Genomic DNA, 16,229 nt, shown 5'->3' with positions numbered 1-16,229 from the left:
ATATCCTGACCATCTCATCTAGGTACAAAAGACTACACAACCATTTCTATATTTGCAGGAGTAGTTTCCACTTCTTATAACGTCTCTACAGTTTGTCTGTTCTGGAAAGCCCATTTGTACTAGACACCACACCAGGCCTCAGGCATTTTCCTTTGCAAAAGATAATCAACACATTTAAGCAGACAAAAAATGTTTATCAGTTGCTGCAGGCACAGCAAGAGCTGCCTGAAAAAGTCTCTTGCACTTCATAAAAGTCTGTCTTTAGGGTATCTCCTATCACAGTCAAATGGTTTGCTGTGATATCAGCTAGAGATTCAATCACATTTCTCAAGTCAATTCATTGTCTTATCTTATCAGAGTTTAGCTGGCAAATTCCTGAACCTCTCAGAATATTACTGACCACGTGTTCTAGATACGAATACTGTTTTAGCTGTTACACCCAGCTGCACCAGAATAAAATAACAAGAAAAAAGAAAAAACAAAACCCCAACAACAAAACTCCAACAAACCAAAACCCACCACGCATTTCCTCCTTACATAAAAACTATAGCATAAGTTAGATAATTGATACATAAACAAGGAGCATTCAGGAAAAACACTCTAAAAACATGTTGATGGCAGTGAGAGGGAAGCTCTCAAGGAGTGGCTTTAGGAAGCTGTGGGTTGTCCATGACTGGAGGTGTTGACAAATACTAGTCAGCAATCAGCAGCAAGGGTTTCAGTGCACAGTCCTTTATGAAGCAAAGAACAGTCTTAGACAAAATGATGTGGCTCAGGAGCTCATATATATGAGGATTAAACTGAACTTCATCAAGATGAAGACTAAAACATATAGGTTTTTTCCCTTGTTTTTGGAACAGCTAGATTCATTTTAACGGCATCTTCAAAGCAGGTCTCTCTCACCTCACAGCTGAATTTATGCCACTCAGAGGCCACTCTAAGTGGTGCATCATTTCTAAGCAGTGAAAATCAAAAAGCTCTGACCACGACCTGGTCTATGACCATAGTTGGTCTATGATTTGCTCAAGATGCTGACAGCCTCACTCTGAGGGACAAACCACTGTCCTATCACCTATCCCCTTTTGTGCCCACATGAAAATACACTGAGGAATTCACACTCACACTAGAGGAGACACACTAAACAGCAGAGCCCCTGACTATGGCAGATCTAGCTGTTCCCTGTGCTCAATAGGCCTCTGCAGAGCTACAGCAGGTAGATGATGAGGATAAAGTGTGCAACAAGATGCTCACCTATTTACCAGCATTGAATTGTTTGAAGCCTCTCAGAAGGTACCCTGCAAAGAGTGTGTGATCTGTTGTTGACTAAAATGTGTGGACACAACTGTCATTTGTCATGCATACTAATTATGTAACACTTGATGAGAAAGAAGACCATGAAAGTCGGGAAGCAACCAACTGAGAATTGCACACTTGAGTTTTCAGTGTGTGATGCCAAGTTTAAAACAGTGGCTACAAAAGCTCTGTGCTGATGCAGCTTGACACACAGGAAATGACAAGCACAACTGCCAGCCATTTGCAAAAGGGGTGTTGTGAAATAACCTACAGTAAATTCTTCTTTCCTTTTGCTCAACAGTAGGAGACGCTCATCTGTGTTTTGGGCAATCAAGGTAAGAGAGATGTTGATTATCCAGAGTGATTCCAGGGGAAGATCACAGAGGTAGGGAGCTGGAGGATATGATGTACAGCAAAAAGCTGAGAGCCTTAGTGTTGTTCAGCAGGAGACAAGAAGGCAAAGACAGTGTGGGTAAATCTAATTCTAGATTTCCATTTCTAAAGTGGGCTATGGAGAAGACAGAGCCACACTTTCCTCTCAGGTGCACAACGAAGAGAGAGCCACAACAGCCACACAAAGCAGCAGGGGACATTCTAGCTGCACTATGGGAGGGGGAAGAATGTATTTCACCACAAAGGTCATGCACCTGGGCCATGCCCAGAGAGGTCAGGGAACCCCCACGCTCGGAGTTATTCAAACCTCAGAGGATCAATGTTCCAAGAAATCTGTTCTTGTTTTGATATTAGCCCTGTTCTTAAAAAAAAAATTAAAACCTGTAGAAATCTTCACAAACAGAGAATTTTTGATATTCTCTGATATTATGCACTAGTAATACTATCAAGAACAGACCTCTCTGCATCCTCAGAGGAAGCATAAGAAACATCCCCACAAATATCCTGCTGGTCCCATAGTCAAATGCACAGATAGCAATCATTGATCTCAGAGTGGAGGATGTTCTAAAAGGAGAAGAGAACTTGGTAATAACGAGTTAAAAGACTAAGTATGACCCTCTACAGTTTCCTCAAACAAAATCTTTAAACACAGAATTGGAACATTTCAGATTCATGTCTTCTATCTAGATAATGAACTGCACTTGTTTTGTGTACTCTCCACTTGATTTACATATCTTCTGTATTTTTTACAAACTTTATTGAGTCTCTTTAAGGATGAAAATGAACGTTTGTTTGTTTAAAGCTCTTGATTGTCACAAAGTTCCTTTATACTCTTAGGTGTTCAGTAGGCCAGCTTGAGGCAGTTCAATGAATACTAAGTTCTGACATCTGAAATTTCATCAAGAAATGAAATTTCATTTTTTTCACTTTCATCAAGATTGCCACAATAATATTTTATATTAATGTTTTCCCATGTAACTCCTTTTTGTGACTCTAGACCTAAACAGACAGATTTATTATTAAAAATTAAATCCTGACAAGTATTGTTAAAAATTACTCAAAATTGACATCACTGTATACGTAAGTGGGCACTTGAAACAACCGATGTCTTCATTGCATCTACTGTAATCCTCATCTTATTTTTTAAAAAAAAAGCAATTCATGTATCAAGCTTTCCCTGATGAAGTTCTCTGTTACATGGGATTCACAGGAATATTGAAAGCTGTGTGCCACATTATCAATATTTTCTTAGGTTTTATTAATTTACCATAAACATTTTATAGTAAGGAAAGCGACAGCAAAGTTAAGCTGCTCCCTTCCTTCAGTAAGGACCATAATTCTCAATCCAGCTTTCCTCTACTGCATCTTAGTTCTTGTATTCTAGAACTGGTTTCCAGCCAACACTGCAATTTGACTATCACCATACACTAAATTATTTAATTACGTCTTTGCCATGAGTTAGCACTCATACAACAATCCCCTTCTCTATCTTCTCTGGGAAAAGCAAAACACTTTGCCTCCTTTAATGTTGCCTTTCTTGCCTAGAAGTTAACTTTTTTTTAAAAAAACATGCTGCATGACACCAAGATAAGCTTTTATGTTGTCACACTGACATGTCCATTATTTCAATTGTCTGAAAATATATAATATTAGCAATCCAGGGATATGTTGACATTTTCAGACTGAGCTATAAACCAGAAAATTATATCAAAACTAACCATCATATTAAGTTTCATACTTGAGAATTAGATCACAAAGCATCTAATAATGTCAAGAAGTATAGAAAATCAAGAATGTTTAAGTCACCTACTTACATTTACTTCATCTTCAGGTTTAGCTGTTGGGGGATCATTTTTTTCATCCATTTCAGCAGAATTAATTTTATGACTTGCCCAAGCTGAGAAAGAGCCTTGCACCTTCCCTTAGGCACCCTTTCTGCTTGTGAAGCTGAAGACAGCTAATTGCAAGGTCCAGGACCAAAAGAGGCATCAATTTACTTCAATGAGTATCCAATTGTAATCTCATCTGCCTTACTGCACCTTTGCGAATGTTAGAAGACTGCTATCATGTAACTTCAGACTTCAAATTCAGACTGGATAAAATAGTCTTTTCATGGTCTTTATTAAGCTGAAATAGTAAAATACAAAACTGCAATGCTAAAATCTATACATCACTGATCCTCATGGGTCCTTCCCAATTCAGCATAGTCTATGATTCTGTGAAAATACCACAACATTACTTACATGAACAAGAAAAGTGGCAAGCAAAATGTAAAAGTGAGAGCAAAAATATGCTAAAATAAGGAAAAGAAATGTAAGCACCGTAAGTAAGAGTGTTGAAAATCGCAGATAACAACAGCAAATCAAGATGAGCCTTTGGACTATCTCCTAAAATTTTGTAATGTACACTGTTGAACAGTCAAATTTGGTTCTTTTATTATAACTAAAAAATAAACTGCTCTAGGCAACTTACTTCATATTAGTAATATAGATCAGGCTTCAAACTGAGAAGCCTTTTTGTAATCAGATGCAGGAAGTCACTTGTATTATAACAGTTTCATCCTATTGTCTTTGTTAATTAAATATTTATAGAGGATGTAAACCAGTATTTTCCTCAATGGATGCTAAGTATAGAGCTGTCTTTCCTTTTAAGTGATTAACAATCTCAATGCCTTCCTTGAGTCAACTGCAGAAATGGTACTGGAGATATACAATTATTATTTAAAAATAACCCTTCTATTAATTTATCTTTGAAGATATAAAACCTAGACTAGTAATTAAAAAAAAAAAGCACTACAATAGAGGTATAAGAGGTATAGAATAGAAAATATGTAGTTATTAAGCTCTTAAGCTCTAGGCTGTATTAAAGCATAGGAAAGTGCATCCACTCCATATTACTACGCTTAATTGCTTCAAAGTCCCTTTTTTGTTGTTGTTTGTTTTTGTTTTTATTGAATTATGCTTAACTTTTAGGGACTACTCTAGTCTCAAAGTGTTCATGTAACTCCCCAAAGTCTCCACTCCCCCATGCACAGGGAGTTACTCTGCTGTAAATGCTATTTCAGAAGCTAATCCATAGATTGAAAGAGCATTGACAGGTAAGTCCCCATCCTCCTGCACTACTTGGGTTTGGGAGGTGAAAGGGTGTGGGTAAGCAGAAGAGCAGCAAGCAAAGAAGTGGGCCTGGGAAAGCAGGAAGGAATAATGTTTTTTCAATGTTTGCCTTCTAGTTTCCCAATACCCACATTAATACTTCCATTTCTATTTGAATTTGCAATAAATTAAATAAATTTCCCCAAACTGAGTTTATTTTGCCTGTGACAGTATTTGGCAAATAATCTCCCTGTCCTCATCAGAAAACATTTTCCCTCCTTCCTGTTTCTCCCATTTTCTCCCCTGATCCTGCTGAGGAGAGGCAGTAGGGGCTGAGCAGCTGGGTGGGAGTTTGGCTGATAGCCACGGCTAAACCACAACATTGTTGAATTACCTAGTACATATTTTCACCTCCTCTCCTTTTAAAAAGCACAGGTTTGAGTTTTGTTCATGATACCTTTACTTTGAAACAGAATGCACTTAATATAAAGAGATTGACAAACTGAAATGAAGCATGAAACACATTAGAAATAAAATGAAACACATTAGAAATAAAATCTTACAAAAGGGAGCACTGTTGTTTGCTTCTGTTTAATTAATTGCATATTCTCTATATAAAAAAAACCCGAAGTCTGAAGATTAAAAAAATTTAAACTTCAACAGACTTCTCAGATCATTCACACACTGACCAAAACACTTGGTTTTGCTCACATCATTCTCACTTACGGGAGTAACTTCCTCATGCATATCTGTTTGGCAGCCTGACTTTCTTTTTCCCATCTCATCAAGACCCTCACACAACCAGGGCAGTTTGACAGTCTAATCTGTGACCTCCCATGATGGGGGAAAAAAAAAAAAAAAAGAGAGAGTGAAGAAAAGATAATTGGATCTTTGGTGCATCCTCCCTTACACATACAGACAACTCTCTCCCTTTCCACTCTGATGGGCAATGCGGTTTGTCCTAAGATGAAAACACCAGGCGGTATTTGCAGGAGGAATAGTCTGGATGCGCATGTAATGAATGCATTCCAGAGATGGGGGAGCTGTGATGTTTGGGTTGACATTGGTGCATGCTGGCTTGCAAAAGGGTATATAAAATGCCACTGGAGACCAGGCAATCTGGGCAAACTGATGTCACACACAAACACAGAATCACTAGATTGGAAGAGACCTTCAAGATCCTAGAGTCCAACCCATGCCCTTACACCTCAACTAAACCATGGCGCCAAGTGCCACATCCAGTCTTTTTTTAAACACATCCAGGGATGGAGACTCCACCACCTCCCTGAGCAGACCATTCACTCTTTCCGTAAAAAAAACTTTTTCATAATATCCAACCTATATTTCCCTTGACACAGCTTAGGATTGTGTCCTCTCATTCTGTCAGTTGTTGCCTGGAGAGAAAGATCAACCCCCTCCTAACTACAGCCACCTTTCAGGAAGTTGTAGAGAGTGATAAGGTCACCTCTGAGTCTCCTTTTCTCCAGGCTAAACAACCCCAGCTCCCTCAGTCGTTCCTCACAGGGCTCGTGTCCCAGGCCCCTCACCAGCCTTGTTGCCCTCCTCTGGATGCGCTCAAGTGTCTCAATGTCCTTCCCAAGCTGAGGAGCCAGAACTGGACACAGCAATCAAGGTGTGGCCTCACCAGTGCCGAGTACAGGGGAAGAATGACCTCCCTGCTCCTGCTGGCCACACTATTCCTGACACAGTCCAGGATGCCTTTGGCCTTCTTGGCTACCAGGGCACACTGCTGGCTCATGTTCAGGTCAACCAGTACCCCCAGGTCCCTTTCTGAGTGGGCACTGTCCAGCCACACCGTCCCCAGCCTATAATGTTGCAGGGGGTTACTATGCCCAAAATGCAGGACTCGGCACTTGGCCTTCTTAAACTTCATCTTATTGGACTCTGCCCATCCATCCAACCATTCCAGGTCTCTCTGTAGAGCCCTCCCACCTTCCAATAGATTGACACACGATCCCAGCTCCGTGTCACCTGCAAATCTACTAATTAAAGACTCAATACCCTCATCTATGTTTTCAATAAAAATATTGAACAGGACTGGCCCCAGCACAGACTCCTGGGGGACACCACTGGTGACTGACTGCCAGCTGGATGCAGCACCGTTCACCACTGCTCTCTACGCCTGGCCATCCAGCCAGTTCTTAACCCAGCAAAGAGTATCGTGTCCAAGCCGTGGTCTGCCAGCTTTTCCAGGAGTGTACTGTGAGAGACAGTGTCAAAGGCCTTGCTGAAGTCCAAATGCACAACATCCACAGCCTTTCCTGCATCCACCAGGCAGGTGACCTGGTCATAAAAGGAGACTAGGTTGGTCAAACATGACCTACCCCTCCTAAACCCATGTTGACTGGGTGTGATACCCTGGTCATCCTGCATGATGACACTCAGTACAACTGTTCCATAACCTTAACAGGTACTGAGGTAAGGCTGACTGGTCTATAATTACCAGGATCCTCCTTCCCAACCTTTTTGTGAATGGACATCAGATTGGCCATCTTCCAGTCATCTGGAACCTCACAAGTGAGCCAGGACTGTTGGTAAATGATGTAGAGCAGTGATGGTTCACAAGCTCATCTGCCAGCTCCCTCATAACCCTGGGATGGATCTTATCTGATCCCATAGATTTAAGAACATCCAAGCAGCTCAGCAGTTCTCTGACTGCTTCCTCCTGGATAATAGGGGGACCATTCTGCTCCCTGACACCATCTACCAACCCCAGAGGATGGTTGTCCTGAGGACAAGTTGTCCTGAAGCTGCCAGCACTTCAGGGTGGATTCCTTTAACAGGGAAGACAGGGAACACTCACTTTTGGATGAGTGACTGAAGTGCTAATATATTGATAAAAACAGAGATACAATCTTGAATTAGCTACATAGGCGCTTTGTTGCTTTATAAGTGAGAATTCTGTAGGGCCAAAGACTGCAAACTTACACATTTCTAGGCAAACCTCCTTATATTTATAAACCTTTAGATACTATAATCCATTGTAATAGATCATAAAACTTTTAGTTATATGCTGCATGGCAATATTTATATACTGTACTAGCAATGAACCTAATCATGATCATGCACATATTGATTGTGTCCTCCTTCTCATACCTGGCTGAGAACACTCCCTCAACTTCTCTGCTACATCCCCCAGCCCACTGAGTCCCTGAGTAAGGAAAAGGTTACAGAGGATCCACACAAAAGATGTCTGTCTGTATTACACAGATGTATCCTAGAGGAAACTGGGACAGTTTTTCCAGGACAAAAAGCTTCTCTTATGCAGCACACTGAGCTGGGGTGAGGTAGGGTTCATCTCACCTGTCTTAGACTGTCTACAAGTTAGGCATGTAAATCCAAGTTTGTTTTCTAGACTGAATCTATACGTGATGGTGACAGAGAAGATGAATCACACTTCCACTACTGAGTACAAACAGAAAAGAGGCAATTATCTCACCAAACCTATCTTCTACAAAATCATTTCTGTGTAATAGAAATGATTCCCTTCTGACCAAAGCTGCCTTCATGCTCAGCTCAGAGGCCTTCTTGCTCCTTTAACTGATGGGAGCCCAGAACCAGCCTGACAGCATCAGCCCACTAACACAGCAGGGAGCGCCACAGAGCTACTAACCTCAGCATGACATTTTTTCCAAACTATACATCTGAAGTGACAGAGTTTGCTTGTATTGCAAGATCTTCCATTGCTTACCAGAAATGTCTAACAAGCTGCATGAAATCATGGAGGAAAGTCCCTGCACAACACAAAGTTAATTCTACTACAACCTGGTTTTATTACCTATAAGAATTCTCTTGCATGCTGCTCCTATCTGTTTTTCTTTAATCAAAACTCAGGTAAAGCACAGATTTTAACATGTCTGTGTAAATGAAATAAGAGTTTAAGAGGCAATTTATAGCAACTTTTCAGGAAGCATTCATGAACATCCTTAAATCAATCAATTTTCATTGGTACACAATCACACTGTCTGATTCCATACTTTGTCACTCCAGTAATTTCTTCAAATTACAGCCGAGATTACTTCCAACAGAGGAAGGAAAGGTTTTGGCTGTCCTTCCTAATAAGTCAGCTGAATTTGTTATTCAGCTTAATTTTGAACACAGGGAAAGTAAAATACTTATACCTTCAATAAGCACGTACTAATAACTACTGTGGTATTAGTAGACTGCAAAGATCTGCATACACACAGGCAAGTCATTAACATTTTGACTACATCCCTTCCACCCTTGAAGACAGAAACAGCACACAATAGATGCTATTTCAATTTTTTGAAAGCTGAAATTGTGAGCAAGATGAAGTGATACTTTTATTAAAGTATGAAAGTGGGTGACAATTGATTACTAAATACCAAATTATTAATAACTGCCTAGTAACACATATTTCAGTATCAACTTTGAACCTCTTTTCCCCTCCTCCAGTGAATGAGTACCATGTTGCTCACTCTCCAGGACTTTGTCATCTAGAAATGCAACTGGGAATCACAGTGCTTGTATTTAGTTTTCTTCTTCTTGACATCTTACTCAATTTCTGATTGCTGAAAATGCTTGACTATGCACTAGAGGTCTCTGATGTAACAAAACATTTTCCAACAGACAAATTCACCTTGGAAATTACAGGCAATTGAGCTGTCTTCAAGGACCCAGAAACAATACATACCTACATAACTGCCATTGTCAGAGCACATCGCCTGAAATGAAGCAGCTGACCATCTTGCATAGCAGTGCTAATAGAGCTATTTCATCTCAACAACAGACTGAGAATAGCTTAGTGATTTGCATCACATCAATTTAAATTAAATTTAAAACGCTAAGTAAGCACATCTTTTGGACACAACATCCGTTCATCAGTGTGTGCCATTTTAAGGACAGCAAGCCCTGCTATTGAAACAGTTAATGGTCTTGCACTATTCAACCCTCATCGGTGCAACTAGCTAATTTTACTTCCATTTCTGTCTTGCTTATATAAAATTGCTATGTGTAGCAGGGCAAGTAACAAGTCAAGCAATACTGACACAGCATACATGGAGTAATACTGCTAGATAAATGTGACTTGTTAGGACAATTACCGTGGTATGAAACCTGCTGTGTTTCAAATAAAATAATATTATAAAAAATAAAGTTTCTGCAATAATGAGGTTGACCCAGCTGAAGTAGCACTGAAACCAATAGTAACAGCCTCTACAGAGACCAAGCTAGGGCAGCTCTTCAGCCAAGCAAAAGCCACATTTGCAGCTTTTCAGGTGATTTCCTGATGTGCAAACTCCCATCTTTCAGAATGCTCAGTGACGTGTGCTTGGATAGGTCAGGCCTGAGCAGGGTCTGACAACCCAAGTCAAAGCACTTTTACTGGTGAAAGTCTCTGTGCCTGTCCTTGCAAATCACACATTCAGTTGGTGACCTGGCCCTTAACCGGTTAAAAGTGAACAAAGATAAGATTTATAAGGTCATGGCTTCAGCTTGTAGGCAGTGCTGTACAAAAGCATGGGTCCATGAGGCTAAGACATCCAGAAATTTTTATGGTTAATGGATACCCTGTTCTATATCACCAAACCCTGTGTGCCACATGGAAAGCAAAGAGGAAAACATCCCTTCTCTCACTTTCTTAGCAGTCCTATCTATTGACACAACAGATGCCAGCTGATGTGAGTCTAATGTTTAGGGCAAGCAAACCACAAACACCGTACTTATGCTTATCTCCCAGGAAACCCAAAGCCCCATGCCAGCTTAGCCTCAGTGTTTGCCACAAATGCCACAAACAAAATGCTAATGTAAACTACTTGTTCTGTCTTTCCATAGTTACATTTTCCTTGCAATTAGGGAGAGAAGATCTGGGATACCCTGATGGAAGGCCAGCACTGGAAGTTTAACTCCTTGTCTTCCCTCCTCTTTCTTTCAAAAACCTACTCATGCCATTTCCTTTCATGGTTTGATTATTTCTGATCACTTTCCAAGTGGGAGGATAGACCAAAAAAGCCTGGGGGGAAAAACCCCAACAAATCAAACCAAAATCCAATCCCTAGAGTTTTTTCTGCTTTATTACTTTTACGTAAAAGACTTCAGGAGGGCACTGATACTACCTGTGGTACTTTTATTTCCACTTCTATCAGTCCTTCCATGTTATGATGCAGGCAGGGAGAATATGGCAAGCACATACAACTTCAAACTTTAAAGAAGCAATACAGATTTTTTCTTTCTTTTCAAAGCAAGTAACTCAAACTAATCTACTAATAAACAGTTAGATTATTTGCACTTTCAACTATTAAACAAATTATTTCACTGAGTCTAGGGAGTTTGGGGTTTCAGTTTCTTTGTTCAGGAGTTATGGGCCAGCTCAACATTTCATCCTTAGAAGCAACTGACATTGCTTTCATCCCTTGCCCACTAAAGATTTTGATAAGCAGAGTACCCAGAAGCCCTAAAGAGATTGATTAAAGAGCTGAAAAACCTACTTGACAGGGAGGACCACCAGGAAGTTAATCCACATAATTTGACAAAGAAAAGTTTACACAAAAGTAATTTTAGTATTTGAATAGCATAGTGCTATTCCCAGATAACTTACAAGGAAAATCTGGTTTTCAGAATAAAAACCACATGGAAGCACAGACAAGCCTGTCAAGATTAACTGCTCATGAGGGCTGTTAGCCATGAATGTAATTGACCAAGATTTGCACTGGGTCCAGTTGACCAAACTACCCTGTTGAAATTTTCTTATTTTTTTCCAGAGATGCTCTTGATGTTCTACCTAGGTCACTGCAGTCTTCTCTAACCTTCTCTAACCTTGACATCTTTGGATACTAGCAGGCAAATTTCTTTATCTCAGCTGCAGGGATGCTAATCTTCATTAGAGGTTGATCAGTAGCTGAATACCTGCTCATGCCCTTGGGCTGAGTACCGGGAAATAACAAACTGAAGTTAAGAGGATCTGGACTGATGGAAACAAATGAAAGTCTAAATATAAAACTTGTTACTGTGAACTACACAAGCTGCTTTTTCCCCCTTGCCTGCTTCTAGGTTCTGCATTACAGAGATTGCTGTTGGTATGTTTGTTAGAGAAGCAGGACTTCAAGGGTTGGATGTGGGCATGTTCTGCATTTGGCAATGTCCTTACACATTCACTGCCCTGCGAAGAAATTGTAAGAACTGTAAACAGGAGGGAGCTACAGCCCTGTCTACTTCATTTACAGTACAATCACTTTTTAAAAAATTAAAATCTTAGTGTAGTTTGAACTAGAGCTGAAGGGATTTGGTTTTGTTTTCATGTTTTTTGTCTGCCATGTGGAAGGTCAACAGAGAGAAATACCATTTCCAGTGGCTGTATTTCCATACAGCCTCAATGCAAAGAGCTTGTGAGCCTTTCTTCAGCACCATCATGTTATCCAGCTCCATCAGTGAAAATCTTACAGTAACCCCACTTGAGCCAGCTTTTTGGACAAAAGCTTTACCTGGGATTTAAATACCATGTTATTCCATAAGCAGGTCCTATCCCATATTCTTTCAAGAAGCTTCAACTTTCCCAATGTTAGAGCCAATCACCTTGTGAAAGGTGAAATGAAGCTAATCAAGATCATTGGGGAAATCAGTCTTATCAGCAATTTGCCAAATCAGGCAAGCCACCTGAGATGTTTTTAAGGCTCAGGTGGATATCACAGCACACAAGCTGATCACACATGTACAAGTACAGTGCCTAGTAAGGGCAGCTGGTCACATAAGCTGCACCAGCCTACTGCAGCAAAATTTCAGTAGGCTTTGTTGTCTGGAAAGCATGGGATAAGATCCCCACACCAAATCCTTTGTGTACAGTAATGTCAGAACCTGCAAAGACTGCACTTCCTGCATGTAACACAGTAGTGCTGAATGTCTGTGTCTCTTGACCTTGAGAAACAGGGAGCTCCATATATTCATTTCCATGTTGGCTACCTCTCTACCTTTTGCCTGTCCAGACTTGTAGTGGATTTATTTTAACAGGCCAGATAGATTCCTTATGGTGTTTTGATGAGTCAAAAGCATCACAGAGCTAACTTAGGATCATATGAGATGCTGGCAGAGCCACAAAACAATATAAACAAGACAAAAAACACCTACACTTCTATAAGGACAGCCTGGGCCCCTCCTCACACAGCTCAGAATTTTGTGCACCCTCACATTGTCTCCTTTTTTTGCAAGTGACATGCAGGGCTGTCAATATTTCTCCTCCAGAGTATTCATTACACACTGAACCCATCACGTGTTTTGGATCCTGTTCAAGACATCAAATCTTGGAGCTTGCCTCAGCCTCATAATTTCTCAAACTTCTTTCTCATAATAGTTTAAAGAATATATTTAACTCCAATTTCCCTTTTGGGGTGGACATGGGGAGGTGAGGACATGACACATAACTATATATATATGATTTCAAATTGGTTATAGATATTGTATTTTTCAATGGGTCTTCATAATACCCCGCAGTGCAGCCCACCTCATGAAGATTATAAAGAAATCCCAGACACAATAATAGGTCTGAGAAGTGCTTTGCATTTGTAATGAATCCTAAGGAGGAAACATTAGTCATTCTGTAAAACGCTGAGCACATGGCAACAGCCACATCCTCAATCCCAAAGGACAAAGTGTAGTTAGAAGCACCAAGCTCATAAGTGATGTTCTTTACAGAATTATTTTTGGAGTTAGTTTTCCTCACTCCAAGGAGCAAAACAGTCTTCTTAAAATCAAATTTTAAATAAAATGTTCTTTTAGAGGTCCTGGTCGCCTTTTGATGGATAGACAATGATCTATATTGGAATAAAAACACTTTAGTCAGAGTACTGTCTTTTATTTCTTTGTTTTTTGAGTAGTAGCTCCTGCTGGACACAGGAACAGGTTTTCCCAGCTGAGCAGCTCTGCCTGCACAGAGGGGAGGATCTGGAGACAGCATGTGCATTTTGCTGTGCATTCAGTCGTATTTTAAGACAGCCAAGGAAATAAGCAAATGCCAGTTCTCTTCAAGCAATGTACATTACCAGTGTCCGCTATGAACAACTTCCCACTAATGTGAATAAAAATCCACCTTCCCTTGTTCCCAGCCAAGGTGACAGGACTTGCACCTTCACTTGCTATATAGAGATTTAAATTAGAAGTATTAACTGAGCCTATACAAACACTGACCAAAAGAACAACTAAAATTCGAGGTCCCTGGTGACCTTTGATAACAGAAGGGGTGGTATTGATGACATTAAATATCAGTGGCTTATGTTTCCATTTGTAGAGGTCATTCATGTCAGTCTTCTCCCAAATGAGGAAGATACTCGTTTTTTCTAAAGGAATAGCTGGTTACCCTCCACAGTAGTCTTTTGTTCCCAAGAATTTTATTCGGCCTATATTTTTCTGGCTTTATGGGTTATATTTTTCTGTATTTCATTAGATATTTCAAATCTGCTTTCAGGAAAGACAGCTTTAAAACAATTTATTCTTCCAATTTTTTCTTTCTAATTTGCATTTTTTTCCCAAAAGACCTACCACATATATAAAACACGCAAGTTAGCAGCAGGCAGGAAGTGTTTGCATTTAGTTTTTATTTGCTATCAGACTGCATCTGCTCCCCTTTTCAGAGTTAAGCAAGGTGGCCAGAAGTAGGAAGAAAACCAACAGCAACAAAAAATCCCTCTCTTGTTTGCTCTGCCCGTTAGAGGGTGTAATATTTCTCAGCCCCAGCTAGGCCAGCCATGACCACTGCTAACCACACAGCACTCTGTAAGGGCTCACATCTCACCACCATGACACAGCGAGCAAACAAATAAATCCAGCTGTTTCCATCCTGCATCTTCTCATACTCTAAAAATATCACTGAAAGATTCTGAAGTTTAAAGCATGCTAACTGTTCTCTGCTGGCCTTGATCACATGTGTTATACCTACAATACAATTAAACTATAATTTTACTGTTGTTCTCCTAAACACAAAGCTAAAATGCCCCTTTCATTTCAAAATCACTATAAAGAATGTAACAGTTTCTGAAATTCATTGTGTTTAAAACTAAAGATTCATTCTAGGTGTAGGTTAAAGTTTATGATTCATCCCATTATAGCTAGTACAGAGCCTCTTAAAGGAAGAGGACAATGTTCAGAACTAAAACCTCCTTTCTTTATCCCTCCTGCTTTTCTAAGAGCCAGCATTTACACTTAACTGCAGGAGCAGTGATGCTCTTGCCCTTTAGCTAAGTGCTCCCTGGGCCCATTTATCTCCAGCTAATAATCCAATTTGCCTGGATGTACTTGACTCCAGTAGGAGTGCAATTCGCAGAGCAACTGCAGAAGGTAGTTCTTAAAGGACTCATCATATTACTTGGAGACAGGAATTTTAAATAGAAAACATATTCTGCCAGAGTGAGGTACACTCATGCAGCCTGCTTCAGTGACATGGCAGTACTAAGGCTTGCTTTATTTCACAACTCCCACTTAAAAACCAAGCAGCACAAAAACTGTTTAATCATTCATGGATTAATTGTACAGAATGCAGAGACTGTAAACAGTAATTCTGTTTTTGATTCTCATCCTACACCATGTATAAAGAAAGTGAAAAAGACAGCGGTAATAATAAAAATAAGAAAAATAGCCACTTACTGTAAAAGCATCACTCTTTTTTTTCTACTTACTTTGATTCAATGGGCTGCACATCCAGAAAACACAGAAATACACCACAACAATCACTTTCACATACTTCTCTTCATATTCTTTCTTGAAAGGTTATGAAAAAGCATGACTTATTCATGCATAACCCTCCCCACCACCACAAAAACAAACAAACAAAGAAATTGTCTCTGTTCTAGCCATTGTATTTGGCACCTCATGGTCCAGCTCACATTATGGCAATGCTTCTGGGGGAAGGATTTATGTAATTAAACATGTCACAACACAAAAAGATTTATGCTTTTAAGCAAAACTTCAAGACCCAAGTAAATTTCTTAGAAAACACAGTATGATTTTAGTGGATTTTTGGGGCCCAAGCAGAAATGGTTTTTAATTGCAGTAAGAAGCCCTACAGAGAAGACCTCCAAGAAAAAAGGTAGAGAATGAAACTGAATGCATAGGAGCCTCAAAAAAAAAGAAATCCCCAGTACTCAGAAACTGCAGGTCTGTTCCCTAAAACTCACTGCACTGACCTTCACAGCGGCAGGCCAGCACTGCGAGCAGACCGGGCTGGTGCAAGGGAGCCAGCTCGTCCCTCGGGACTCACCCCTGGCACAGACTCCTGCAGGGCTCACCTTCAGCTGTGCTACTGCCCTGGTTAACAACAGCCCCATCGACATCCAGCAAAAAACCACACTTGGTAACAAACAGCCAGGGAGGATTAGCAGCTGCTTTCTACAGTCCCAGCAGCGCCTGCCCCTGCTGAGCCCTTCTAGAGCTCCCTAGAGCAAAATCCCCCACAAAGTTCACTCCAGCTTACACACAGGAGGCTGGGGA

At 40.3% G+C, this 16,229-nt stretch overlaps 1 protein-coding gene across 1 annotated transcript in view; it reads right to left on the bottom strand.

Moving 5' to 3' along the window:
* Positions 1-15,977, bottom strand: part of TMPRSS7 (transmembrane serine protease 7) — a 46,460-nt gene extending 30,483 nt beyond the window's left edge. The window contains exon 1 of the mRNA XM_038141041.1: positions 15,926-15,977. The gene's annotated coding sequence lies outside the window, so the exon portion shown is untranslated. The remainder of the gene's footprint in view (positions 1-15,925) is intronic.
* Between the last annotated feature and the right edge of the window lie 252 nt (positions 15,978-16,229).

The sequence above is a fragment of the Motacilla alba genome, chromosome 1, assembly GCF_015832195.1.
Source record: "Motacilla alba alba isolate MOTALB_02 chromosome 1, Motacilla_alba_V1.0_pri, whole genome shotgun sequence".
Lineage (NCBI taxonomy): Eukaryota > Metazoa > Chordata > Aves > Passeriformes > Motacillidae > Motacilla > Motacilla alba.
Note: the sequence above shows the minus strand (reverse complement) of the source record. Positions and strands in the feature narration are given on the sequence as shown.